The sequence below is a fragment of the Miniopterus natalensis genome, chromosome 11, assembly GCF_054644295.1.
Source record: "Miniopterus natalensis isolate mMinNat1 chromosome 11, mMinNat1.hap1, whole genome shotgun sequence".
NCBI lineage: Eukaryota > Metazoa > Chordata > Mammalia > Chiroptera > Miniopteridae > Miniopterus > Miniopterus natalensis.
Genome location: NC_142091.1, coordinates 7,731,203 through 7,745,500, shown reverse-complemented (window position 1 = coordinate 7,745,500; position 14,298 = coordinate 7,731,203). Strand labels below are relative to the sequence as shown.

The 14,298-nt window shown below is 39.4% G+C and overlaps 1 protein-coding gene and 1 pseudogene across 3 annotated transcripts in view; both read right to left on the bottom strand.

The window, feature by feature from the left end:
- The window catches only part of SIK3 (SIK family kinase 3), a 260,030-nt gene that overhangs the window by 229,324 nt on the left and 16,408 nt on the right, over window positions 1-14,298 (bottom strand). The window lies entirely within an intron of this gene.
- Window positions 12,946-13,043, bottom strand: LOC148091916 (U6 spliceosomal RNA; annotated as a pseudogene).

Here is a 14,298-nt window from a genome sequence, read left to right as displayed (position 1 = left end):
ATGGAAGAACATCTTTGCAAAACATTTATCTGATAAAGAACTTGCTTCCAAAACGTATAAAGAATTCTCAAACCTCAACATTAAGAAAACAACCCAATTTTGAAAAGTAGGCAAAAGAGTCCTGGCCAGGTAGCTCAGTTGGTTGGGGCATCCTCCTGATACACCAAGTTTGCAGCTTTGATCTACAGTCAGGGCACATACAAGAAGCAACCAATGGATGCATAAGTAAGTCGAACAACAAATCGATGTTTCTCTCTTTCTCTCTCCCTTCCCCTTCCTCTCTCCTTCTAAAATCAATAAATAAATTTTAAAAATAAAAGTAGGCAAAAGATTTAAATAAGTACTTCATCAAAGAATATATACAGCCCAGCCGGTGTGGCTCAGTTGGTTGAGAATCATCCCAGGCACCAAGAGGTCACTGGCTTGATTCCCAGTCAGGGCACATGTCCGGGTTGCAGCTCCATCCCCAGTAGGGGGCATGTAGGAGATGGCCAGATTGATGATTTTCATCGATGTTTTTCTGTCTCCCTCTCCTCTCTCTTTCTTAAAAAAAAAAAAAGAACATATACAGCTAGCTGACAAATAAGTACCTAAAAAGATGTCAGTATCTTTGGTCATTAAGAAAATGTAAATTAAAACTAGAAGATAGCCCTAGCTGGTTTTGCTCAGTGGTTAGAGCACTGGCCCTCAGACTGAAGGGTCTCAGGTTCGATTACAGTCAAGGGCATGTATGTACGTAGATTACAAGCTTGATCCCTGGCCCAGTTAGGGCTCATACTCGAGGCAATGTGTCTCTCTCACATTGATGTTTCTCTCTCTCTCCTCTTGCACTCTCTATAAAAAAATCAATAGAAAAAAATATCCTCAGGTGAGGATTAACAAAAACAAAATAAACAAACAAAATGAAAACTACAGGATAAACTACACAACTATTAAAACAGCCAAAATGGTATTACGCTAGTGTTGGTGAGTATATGGGGCACATGGAACTCTTAATACACTGCTAGACAGAATGGAAGACAACTGGCAGTTTCTTAAAAAGTTAAACTCACAACTACCACTCATAATATCAGCCATTCCACTCCAAGGTGTTTACACAAGACAAGTGAAAACATAAGCCTACCCACACTTCCACATCAAGTTCACAAGAGCAAACAACTAGAAAATTAAAATGTTCATCAATAAGTGAATGGATAAGCAAATCCTATTACATCCATACAATGTAACGGTACTCAGATATATCCATCTGCAATAAAAAGTAACAAACTACTGATTAAGACATCAACAGTGAATGAATGCTGGATGAAAGAATGCATCCTACATAAGGCCATTTACATGAAATTCCAGAAAAGACAAAGCTAACCTAGAGTGACAGCAAATCTGTTTTTCCAATGGTAGAGGAATGTAGAGGAATGCAAATGGAACTAAAGGAACTTTTGGGGATAATAGAAAAGTTCAATATCTTGATTATGCGGTCATTACATGGGTATATATATTTGTCAAAATGCAAATCATATAATTAAAATGGCTCAATTATACTGAATGCAAATTATACCTCAATCAAGTTGATTACAAATATTAAAATATTATTTTGAGGGGAAAATCTATAAAATTACCAAGTTTCCTAAAATGTCTGTAGTATCTTCCACTAAATACTTTTGAATTTTTGACATGCTTACAAAGAATCTCAGAAAAGGCTAAGATTATCATCCCATTTTATAAATTGCAGGGGGCGGGAGGGACAAGATACACAGTGGCAGCAATTAGAAGCATGAGTTGGGGGCATAACATTACATTTGGGCATATTTATCCAAAAATTATGAAACAATTGGCAGGAGGGGATAAGCAAAGTCCTGGGCCCTGACCTGCTGGAAAGAAACTGGCTAGAACCACATAAAAAATAAAGGACAATGAAAAATATATATTCCCAGGAAGAAGGTAAGGTGAGAAAAGGCAGGAAATGCCTACAGTCAACATTATCTATATGTACACACACCACAAATATAAAAAATTTAAAAAAACACCAGTCATATGCAAAACAATTACCTTTAATATAAGTAAAGTGAAAAGGAGCTCAGAACCAAAGATATCTAATCTAAATCCAGATCTGCCATTCATTCTCTCATGTTTTATTAAGGTCATTAACTCTGAGTTCCTCAGTATCCCTCCCCTTTTTAAAATAAAAATATTCCCTAAAGACTCCACCAAAGTAATACTAGATTTGATAAATGAATTCGGCAAGGTAGCTGGATACAAAATTAACATCTGAAAATCAAAGGCATTTTTATACACCAACAATGAACTCTCAGAAAGAGAAACAAAACAAAAAAAAAAACATTTACCATTGCAACTAAAAAAATAAGATACCTAGGAATAAACTTAACCAAGGATGTAAAAGACCTGTACTTGGAAAACTACAGGACACTAAAAAAAGAAACAGAGGAAGATATAAACAAGTGGAAGACTATACCGTGTTCATGGGTTGGAAGAATTAACATTAAAATATCTGTACTACCCAAAGCAATCTATAGATTCAATGGAATCATATTAAAATACCGACAGCATATTACAGAGCTAGAACAAATATTCCAAAAATTTATATGTAACCAAAAAGACCCCAAATAGCTGCAGCCATCTTGAGAAAGGAGAACAGAGTTGGAGGGATCACTTTACCAAATATCAAACTATACTACAACGCCATTGTAATCAAAACAGCCTGGTATTGGTACAGCAACAGACATATAGATCAGTGGAACAGACAGAGACCCCAGAAACAGACCCATGCAATTATGGTCAGTTAATACCTGACAAAAGAGGCAAGAGCATACAATAAAGATAGTCTTTTCAGCAAATGGTGTTGGGAAAACTGGACAGGTTTACATGCAAAAAAATGAAACTAGATCACCAACTTACATCATACACAAGAATAAATTCAAAACGGATAAAAGACTTAAAAGTAAGTCACGAAACCATAAAAATCCTGAAACAAAACATAGGCAGTAAAGTCCCAGACATCTCACATAGTGGAATTTTCACCAATACATCTCCTAGGGCAAGAGAAAAAAAAGAAAAAATAAACAAATGGAACTATATCAAACTAAAAAGCTTCTGCACGACAAAATAAATCAGCCTCAAAATACAAAGGAACCTCACAATATGGGAGAACATATTTGCCAATACTACATCTGAAAAAGTGTTAACTTTTTTAATTTATAAAAAAAGTTTTACAACTAAACACCAACCCCCCCAAAAAACAATCCAATTAAAAAATGGGCAAAGGACCTGAATAGACACTTCTCCCAAGAGGACACACAGATGGTCAAGAGACATATGTAAATGGTCAAGGTCACTAAGCATCAGAGAGATGCAAATTAAAACCACAATGAGGTATCACTTCACCCTGTCAGAATGGCTACTATCAGATCAACAAACACCAAGTGCTGGCGAGGATGTGGAGAAGGGGAACCCTAGTACACTGCTGGTGGGAACGCAGACTGGTGCAGCCACTATGGAAAACAGTATGGAGGTTCCTCAAAAAACTAAAAATGGAACTGTCTTTTGACCCAGTGTCCCACTTCTAGGAATATACCCTAAGAATCCTGAAACACTCAACAGAAAGAATATATGTACCCCGATGTTCATAGCAGCACAGTTTACAATATCTAAGATCTGGAAACAGCCCAAGTGCCCATCAGTAGGTGAGTGGATAAAAAAGCTGTGGGACATTTACACCATGGAATACTATGCAGCTGTAAAGAAGAAGGATCTCTTACCCTTTGGGACAGCACGGAGGGACCTGGAGAGTATTATGCTAAGCGAAATAAGCCAGGCAAAGAAAGACAAATGTTACATGATCTTACTCATATGTGGAATCTAAAGAAGATAATAAACTGATGAACAAAACAGATTCAGTGACATAGAAACATGGATCAGACTGAAGAATCTCAGAGGGAAGGTGGGGATGGGTGGGTGAGGAGGGATTAACCAAAGAACTGATATGCATATATGCACAGACAATAGTGTGGTGAAGGCCTGGAGAGGGGAGTGGGTGCAGACTGGAAGGGGTCAATGGGGTAAAAAGGGAACATCTGTAATATTTTGAACAATAAAAATAAATAAATAAATAAAAATATTAATTCTGGTCCCTGAATAACCCCTTTAGACCACCACAAAAACTTAAAAAAAAATGTATATGTGAAAAACAATCTAAAAGTTATACCATCAAGTTATACTCTCCATGGAAAAGCATGTAAAGAATACACTACTGCCTGTGGCTCAGTGGTTGAGCATCAACCTAGGATCCAGGAGATTGCAGTTCGATTCCCGGTCAGGGCACCTGCCCGGGTTGCAGGCTCGATCCCCAGTCGAGGGCGTGCAGGACACAGCCAATCAATGACCCTCTCATCATTGATGTTTCCATCTCTCTCTCTCCCTCTTCCTTCCTCTCTCTGAAATCAATAAAGACATATTTTTTAAAAAAAAGAATACACTACTACATTATTATAAAATCAGCTTAATAATAATTAGGTACATTAAGAGTAAAAAATGACTCACCACCCAAAAATGGCTCCCTATCATCTGTAAGGTCAAGCCCAAATGCCTTAGCTAAAAATTCATGCCTTGTATTAACAGACCCCACCCCATCTATCTAAAATATATCAATCAAATTCATCCAGTCTCCCCCAACCATGCATAGTGTTTTCCCTCCCTGGACATGCTGTACTCAAACTACTGTCAGCAACCCAACTCCTATACTTCATTTAAAAGGTGATCTCAAAGACCACTGGCCTAATAAAAACTCTGCTTATTCCTAACCCAAAAGGTTCTTCCCTTTCTCTGAATTTCTAGTGCTCAATCAGCACTATAAAATAGTACATTTAATTTTAAACTGTATTTTTCTATTCTCTAATTATGTTTTGCTTTTTAAATCTTATTTCTTGACCTACAAAAAGGAAGAGCCTTAAAGATGGACAGTATGACTTCTGTCCTGTTGTAACTTACCACACTGTTGGGAAGACATAAGTAGGGTTTGTTGCTCTCTCAGTGATGCTGTAGGACAAACCTGAAGGGCTGGAAATCTGAACTGCATGACATTTTGGCAACATCAGCAAGAATCTATGGTTTTACTTGTCCCATCTGGAGGTAAATTGGAAGAAGGAAGTTTTGACAGTTCTATATCCAAGTTGTTGGGCTTTTTTTGTGTGTGGGTTTGTTTTTTCGTGGGGTTTTTTTGTTGTTGTTTTGTTTTCTTAGTTTTTACTGTGTAAACTTTCAAACATATGCATGAGTAGAAAGAAACAGTATAATGTACCTCCTGTACCCATCAGCCAGCTACAACAATTTCAAACACATGGCCATTTGTATCTATACTCCTGCTCACTTCTTCCTCTCCCCAGCAGATCCCAGACATCATATTACAAACTGATACTATATTAAGTACTAAAATGAACATGTCCAGCAAGTACATTCTCTTGTGTTTGTACTTATTTCCTAAGATGGTCATTCATCTTTATGATGTTATTGGACATAACCTGGAAAGTCCACTAATACCACTGGCCTTTTTTCCCTGAATATTTTTACTATCTAGAAATGTGACTGGGTTATCTGTAAGGTCAGTTTCTTTGGTAGCTGTGTAATCAAATGCCTCAGACTCACCACAATTAAGGCAAGAGATAGGTGAGTGTAACCTAGCAGAAAAGCCAGTGACTAATGCTGACTCACAGCTTCTAAGTCATTATTTCAACAAAGCGTCAACCTCCCATATTAATACTCCCCCCTAAAATGGTCACTGGAAGTACATCAAAAATATTACCCAATTAAGTATTCTCCAATATTTTGCAGGATAATTTTAAAGGATTAGACGCAATAAAATCTAGTTGGGTATAAAGTTTATAAACCAAAATTTATTAAGTCAAGATGATTCTTACCTCCTCAAACTTCGCAATGGGAGGAGAATTCATGATAATGGTGGTTTCATTCCCCCCTAAAAGGTTCCAGATCCCGGCTACCATCAGCTATGATCTTCAGTGGCAGCTCTATAATCTTTATATAGAAGCACTTTAGGAACTGCAATCTAATGGGGAAGGGAACACTGGAGAATTTATCTTAAAGCTACATATGCATGGCAAGTGCATAAACTACTTTAATTTAAATTATATGTAAATTCAGAGTTTGGCCAGCTCTTAGCTTTTCCAATGGCCATTTTCCTTAGCATTCCTTCTACTCTTTAAGCCCAAATCATCCTAACAGACAAGTAGTCTGGTTACATATGAGCACTGTCACAATGACAGTGATGAATTCTGGTTATTTGGAATTCCACTGTTCAATTGTGGGGCCTAACTCCTGGTTCGTGGAAAGAACAAGAGCATTGCAGTCATACTGGTCTTATAAATGTCAGCTCTACCACTTAAAGGTTTGTGAGCTTGGACAAGTTACCTAACCGAACTTCAGTTTCCTCAAAGGAAACCAGGTATTAACAGATACTTGGCAAAACTGTTGAGAGGTTAGCACTGAGGCAGGGAGTTAGGAGAAGCTCCCAACAAGAGGAATGAGGAAAGTAGGAGCAGACATCACAGACCAATACGCTCCTAGGTCCTCTCATCAGAGTTCCCCCCGCACACAGGGTCAAAGGGAAACAGTTTATGGCAGGAAATTACTGAGGTCGTGGCAGAAGTCAGCAACAAAAACTGGCTAAAACCAGATCAATCCAAGATGGAGGAAAAATTCGCCAGAAACCAACCCCAAAGCTCATTATGCCATTGTTATAATGAAAATGGACACCCAAGGGAAGGGGCAATGCCTTAACACTTCCAAACAGACCATATTAGGAACAAGTCCCCTTTCCAACCAGAAGGCAGAGACAATGGTGCCACAAAGTCCAGGAACAGCCCACACCTGGAAACACATAAAATCCCAAGAACTGAGTGACCACGTGAGCACCTCACTTCCGAGTTCCCGTGTCCACGCATGTACTTTCACTTCTTTCACAGGGGCGCCTGGGAGACTTGAAACCAGGGGAGCAGCAGGTGACGGCAGTTCTTCCCAGACTCACCCCTTGACCCTGTCTCCAGGAACTCGCATCCTGGCCTCTTTCTCTCAAACTAAATAAAGCTTACTTTCACTCAAGCTTATCTTGAATTCTTTCCTGCAGGAAGTCAAGAACCTGCAGGTCACGGAGTGCTTAGGGACCCCATCGGGTCCTCCTCCAGTGATAGCATGAATTACCTCGAGTATCCAAAACATAGCAGGTCCTTAGCATATGGTAATTATGATGGAAGGCTGATAACCAGGCCTATACTCAGGTTTCCAAATAGTGCTAACTATATAATGAAAGCATGAACTGGCCTCTCTTTAGTCCAGTTGTAAGATGACTTACCTATCCTTTTATAGGTTTACCTGATCTCTAGAGGAGGAAGGCCCTCTCCCAATATTCAGTCTTCAGGCCAAAATTAACAATGCAGCCACATCTTTTCATTAGCACGCTATCATCTCTCCCTGACTGTGGGGCCCCTAGAAAATCCAATGCTTACACTATTAGCTGTTTCTGTTTTATGGCCTAGTCCAAATGCATCCCCTTGACAGAGCCTGACCACTGTTTTGCCTCCAGTCTATTCTAGGGAAGTCTGAAAGTCTCCAGTTCTAAGGACCATGTTTTGGCTTACCACATGTACTACTGTACTCCACGACGGCAGTCAACCCATGATGCTCTGCCAATGGCTATTTGCCTTTATGTCTCTGTCACAGGCTGACTGCCAGCTCTTCTCTACCCTGGCAAACTGGATCCCGATATCTAGAATGAAAGGTATATCCGTCTCTCTCAAGCTTGCCTCACCCAAGTTCTTCTCACCCTACTCTCCCACCACCGCTTCCGTATATCCCTACAACAGTATCTGCATTTCGGGTAAAGTGCAAAGACACTCAAACAGGAGTTAGAAAATCTTGGTGCTTCTACCTCTGCCACTCAAACGAGTTCTGAAGAGATAGCTACTTCCTTCTGTGTAAAATGCTATGCCATCTCACGGGGCGGCAGTAAGACACAAATCAGACAGCCGTGACATGTTCTGCAGATCTAAGATATTCTTATAACTACGAGTTTCTATTATGACTTGACACTTACTTCTGAATATGAAACCCTAACATATTTTTTAAGTCCTCTAGCATTATTTATATTAACAAAAGATTAGAAATAGCCATCCAGAAGAGGACTAATTTTTTTATAATATGATAAATTCTTTTATGGGAATACTGTACAACATTTTTTTATTAGAAAGCTCCTTCTATAGTTATGTGTAATAATCCTCAAGACATAATAGTGAAAAAGATGCAGACTAGTGTGTAGAATTTACAATTTTTTTTTTAAAAAAGAGGGGTTTACAGTAAATAGATCTACACATTTACTTGCATACACATAAAATATCTCAGGATATGTAAGACGCTGGTAATACCAACTGCCTATGGAAGAGGCTCTGGGTGGCTATGTAGTACGTGTGAGCAGGAAACTTTTTTTCTGTATTTCACTCTTTTGTAGCTTTTAAAATTCTGAAACCCTACTCCCCTCCCCTACATGGGGTAGGAAAGTCATCTCTTCATACACCTATAACATGAAAAATAATATGAACCATTAATGAGGATGATAGCATATCTGATGACTCATTTCCTCAGCCACCCTCAACATCACAATCACACCACCTAAAACAAACTATGTTTCCTTCCATGATCTCATGCGATCAAGTGACCAGAGCTAATGTTTCCTTCTAGTCAAACTTCCTGATTTGCAATTTGTGTGTCTATGTGCTATGCATTTCACACTCAATGTTATTTGTAAACTCATGAAACTTATTGTCTTTAGGGTTCTACTGCAAGCCTTTAGAAGGGCCCTCTCAATCATAACATTTCCTGCCTTCAGGGCTGGCCAGGGATCCATTCCAATGCTAACTTTTCTGAACTAAAGACTGAATTCTGCCTCTTAATCATGCAAGATTCACCATAGGACCCAAGGAAATCACTAATTTGAGTCTCAATGCTTAGATAGCTATAATGCAGACCACCCCCATTTTTAGAGAGTAAATTATGTTAATTTCCCCAAATCCGGCAGAAAAGTACCCCTTCCAAACCTTGAAAAATAACTCTTTCACAGGGGTAAGTAAAATTTACCAAAGCAACATACTCCCAAACCCACATTTTAAATATGGCCTTAAACATACATGACTTTATCATGCTGGAATGACATAACAGGACCTAAAACACTGCTCAAATCAGGTAGCACTGAAAAGTGCTACTTCCATTCTTGCTCTCCAGTGGCAGCAGGTTATTTTTGGACCAAGTTTATGAAGTAGTACTTTGTTGACTATGAGCTTCACCCTCTGAATATTCCTTTCACATTCAACCTTGGTTCTTGCTTTCTGGCACAAAGCTCCAAAACCTCAATGGAATTCATAATGAAATGCTGGGTTACTTTAGTGCAAAAAGGTCAAGCCTACAAAAGCTTTCTAATTGGGAAAGCTCTTCAATAAAAGCATATAGAAACTTGCTGACTCATTTTACCTTTTCTCTTTTCCCAACAGCTATTTGCTTACTTTGGAGCAAATCCTCAGACACAAAAGCCAACCACCAAGCAAAGCTCAAATACAGACGTGTTTTGCAAGCACATTAAATCTCAAGAGTAACTAATCAACATGAGATAACATCTACTAACAAGCTACTTATTAGTGTGCTGGGGCGGTTAACTGCCTAAAAATCTCTCAGTTAAGACTAGCTTTGAGAAAGAGAAAGAATACAACTAAAGAAAAATAAACTCCTTTTCAACCAACAGAAAGCCTGCAAAATGAAGAATCATATAAGTAAAGTAGTCCTGCCACACAAAAACCCTTTATTCCAGGGTTATTTTCAGTGGTACTTAATTCCAGGGTGGAGACGAAGGGTCCAAACAAACCTATTTGAGTATGTTTCTACTTTAATCCTTCTAAAATTCATTGTTAGGTTTATTAAGGAAAAGGAAAATTCTGAAAGAGCTTGACTAAACCGTTGCTTTTTGTTTTTTTTAAATAAAATGAGTAATCATCTGAAAATACACTTGTAAATTAGCGGTTATTTAGAAGCACTCTAATGTTCCAATTGAAAAGAAAGCAAGCATTTTATCACAATAGGTCTGCCTTGCTTCATTAGTTCTGTTCCCCGATATTAAATTTCTCTAGTTTAAACTCTTATACTCACAAGACCCTAAAGTTGTTTCCTGCATAAGAGAGACATGACAGAAAACCCCAAGAAAATGCTCTGTTTCAGATATAAGAATTTCTAATGTTTTACAAAGAAAAGGGGGGCACACTAAAGAAAAAGAAAATGATCATTTAGCAATATTTCCTGAACTTCACCCAAGTCCTATCCATTGAATTGATCAGATACTGCATGCCACAGGAAGGAAAGGTGTCGTGCACAAGGTGAGAAATCAAGGCCACTAAGCTGAATTCTGCATACCACTTTTAAGAAAGATCTTTTCCATTATCTGCTTTGATATCAGTGGGGTGCCAACACAGTTTCTTTTTATTTTCTTCTTTAGAAACACAAGTGCATAATGTTTATTTGAAATTCCAATTTACTACAAGTTTACCCCTCAGTGGGGCCCTTCCTCCTTAAAGACAATTTAAAAACAACAAACAATTCAGGTGTCACTTAAGTGGGAACACAGGATTCTTACTGTTAACAAGAACCGACTGGCTTTAGGGTAAGAGGCAGGAGGTGTTGGTGGTTGGGATTTAAAAATTGTAATGCCAGTGCTAACTCCAAGCCTGTGGGAGATGGGACAGTAAACCAACCCTTCAGCCACTGGTGCAAATCTCCAAACTCCTTGAACAAGAGGACAAGGGAGAGACAGGGACCACACCTTGATGTTTAATACGAAGAGGCTTTATTCTCAAATTCTATAGTTGCAATTCCCTTGGTTGAACTCTTTTCCCTTAAATAGGTACAGAAGAACCTAGGTGCTCAAAATTTCCAAATCTGAAGTTGATAGAAAAAAAAGTAAGCCCTGTTTTGCATTTTTATCAAAATCTTCCATAAAAGGGAAAGAAGACTACAAATTTTTGCCTAAATATAACTATTAGTGCTAGTGTCTAACTTCTCCTCCCAACCCTCCCACTGACAATGACCACTGAAAGATTCAGGTTCTCAGGGAGTAGAGTCTGAGGCCAGAAACGGCATGAGAAGAAGGGGACAGAGATGGAAACGGAGGCGGAAACAGCCACAGGGGGAGGCAGAGGGATGTCCCCTCCCCCTCTGCTGTTATTACTGCACTGACTGCTGTGCTAAGCCTCCAACCCGCTTCTCGGACAGAGAGGATGGGCGGAGGGAGGCAATGGGGCAGAGGACAGCACACTCATTACCATATACATTGTACGTACATGTGCCAAAGCAAGGCGGCAAACATTTTACAAGATGTGCTTTATACACTATCACTGCTCAAACAAGCAACTTTTAATAACTAGAAAAGCCAATTTTTTAAAAAATTATATTTTTATTAATTTCAGAGAGAGGAAGGGAGAGGGAAAGAGAGACAGAAACATCAATGATGAGAGTCATCAAGCGGCTGCCTCCTGCACGCCCCCTGCTGGGGATCAAGTGGGAAACCCAGGCATGTGCCCTGACCGGGAATCAAACTGTGATCCTCTGATCCCCTAGCTGGGCTAGAAAAGTCAATTTTTAAAAAATTAAACATTTCAATTCTTCCTGCTTTTCTTCTGATCCCCTAAAAGCTTGTCTGGTATGGGGTTGGGCTGGGCTTCAACACGCCTCTGGCCAGATCCATCAAAGAAAAGATTATATGCATGATTATAAGCAGGACTCAGGTCTCTTAAGTGCCTTTGTTTTGTTTGTTTGTTTGTTTGTTTGTTTGAGGGGGTGAGGTGGGGTGGAAGTGGGGAGAGAGCTGTCACAAAGAAGGGGAAGGGTATTCAGAAATGGCCCCAGACACGTCCCTTTACTCTGCCAAGATCAATTCAAAAGAGCACAACTTTTTCATGGTGCTGATGAATACAGAATTCGGAATGGCACTCACTGATACCAGCACCTGAGAGGGAAAGGGAGGAAGAGACAGGGTACAGGCTTAAAGAAACAAGGCTGAACATAAAATACTGTATAGACTTCTAAAAATTACCACCACCTCCATAACTGGACTAATTACATCTGATCCTTCTATGTAATACAGTAACCCCACCCCTGGAGAGCAGAGGGCTTGGCACTATTGTGGTAGCCAAAGTGGAAGGGACCTTAGGAAAGAAGAAAAGAAATTGGGGTTCATATCCTTGGGCTCTTCCTGGAAACTCTCAGAAAGGGGAGATTAAGGCCATCTATCACCCATATTTCTAGGCAGAGACCACCAACCCAATATTATACTCTCCAAAGAGCTCTGCCTGATTAAAGCCCTATGGAGAGTTTTAGAAAAACAGCACAAGCTTGGGAGGACAGGCATTTCTAGACGCCCTACGATGATGTCCTTCCTTCCATGCTCTTCTCCATCTTCCTTTCGCCTCCCTCCCCTTTCCCTTGCTCTCCCCTCAATTCCCCTGACCTCAGCTCCCTCTCTCTTACCAGGGCCCCACCTCTCTATTTCTTCGGTCTTTGTCCCCTAGACTGTCCAACGGTCTCTGGCTCACTGTCTCCTTTATCTTCAGTGAGCTGATCCGAAAACTTCTTGCGTTTCCTACAGACATATGCAACAGAGCCGCCAGACACTGTTCTGTCTTCACCATGCAGTTCAGCGCATGGCTGCCTCGGCAGTTGTAAAGCTCAGTGTTGGTAAACACTTGCTTCACGTCAGCAAGAAACTTCTGCGCAGAGTGGTAGCTCCCACAGGAACACTGTTCCTCACTGTCTGGAAGTCCATGGGGTGAGTGAACACATCATAGTGGTCCTCAGCCTCATCTCTGATCACAGGTTCCCTGAAGGGCCAGCTGAAAGCATGGACACCTCATGAACTTCCATGCCATCCTTGCACAGGGACCACGCTAATCTTCTCTGTATCACTCCAATTTTATCCTTTATTTTTAAATATGTTTTTATTGATTTTAGAGAGAGGGGAAGGGAGAAGGAGAGGGAGAAACATGGATTGGCTGCCAGAAAATCCAGCACGTGCCCTGACCGAGAATCGAACAGGCGACCTCTTGGTGGTGGGACAACGCTCAACCAACTGAGCCACACTGGCCAGGGCAGTATCATTCCAATTTTAGTACCTGTGCTGCCGAAGCAAGCACCCAACACAATGTCTTAATGCCTTTTCTGCCGCCTACCCTCTTTGTGTATTCTGTATGAAAGACTGTGAGAAAACTGTTGTTTTTCTAGAGACACCAAGACGATCAAATGAAAGTTTTTAAACAGACACTTAGGATGTCAAGCCAGAACTAAGTTATGTGATATCCTAGGAAAGCTTTCCAGCAAGTCACACCTCAAAATCATTTCTACTTTGCAGGCTGACTCTCAGAATGAATTAAATGTTCAATCAGTAAGTTAAATGAGTGTTTTCTAAAGAAGATTACAATGCTTCCCAAACTGGTATAATATTCTTAAGAATGTTTGAGGCTAGCCTTCCAAAATGATATAAAGCTATAATAATTAAAGCTGGCAGAAGCAAACAAAGATACTACAATCAATGAATTAAAAGTTAAAAAATGTATCCAACTATCTAGAGAACTTGCAGGTAAAGTAGCTTTCTAAATCAAGAGGAAAAATACTGATTATTGAATAAGTTGTATTGGGACAGTAAGTGAGAGTGCTGGAGGAAAAACAGTAAGATTCATCCATTCAAGAAATGAAGGGCCTCGCCTGAGGTAAGCACTGCGGAAGACAAGGAAAATAGGACAAGGGAACATTCCACACTCCAGTGTCCTCAAAGGGCGAAAGCCACCAACAACCATAGAAACAAATGTAAAAAACTACAGCTTCAATAAATTCCACTACTGATCCCTTTCTCATGTTTAAACCAAAATGCATTCTACAGGAAGCAAAGATCTAAATTTAAAAACAAAACCATAAATGTACTTGGAGAAAACATGAGTAAATATTTTTATAAAATTAGAATGAAGGAAAACGAGAAGCCATAAAGTAAAAAAAAAATAAAAAATAAAAAATCTGACTACATAAAGGTGTTTACATTTTATACATTTTAAAAACGCACATGTACACAAAGTCGAAAGACAAACACAGAAACATATCTGTAGTATTTTAAGGGGTTAATTAATTTCCCTAATATTCAAAAAGCTGTTAATTATAATAAAAAACAAAAAGGCCCAATAGAAAAGTGGACAAAGA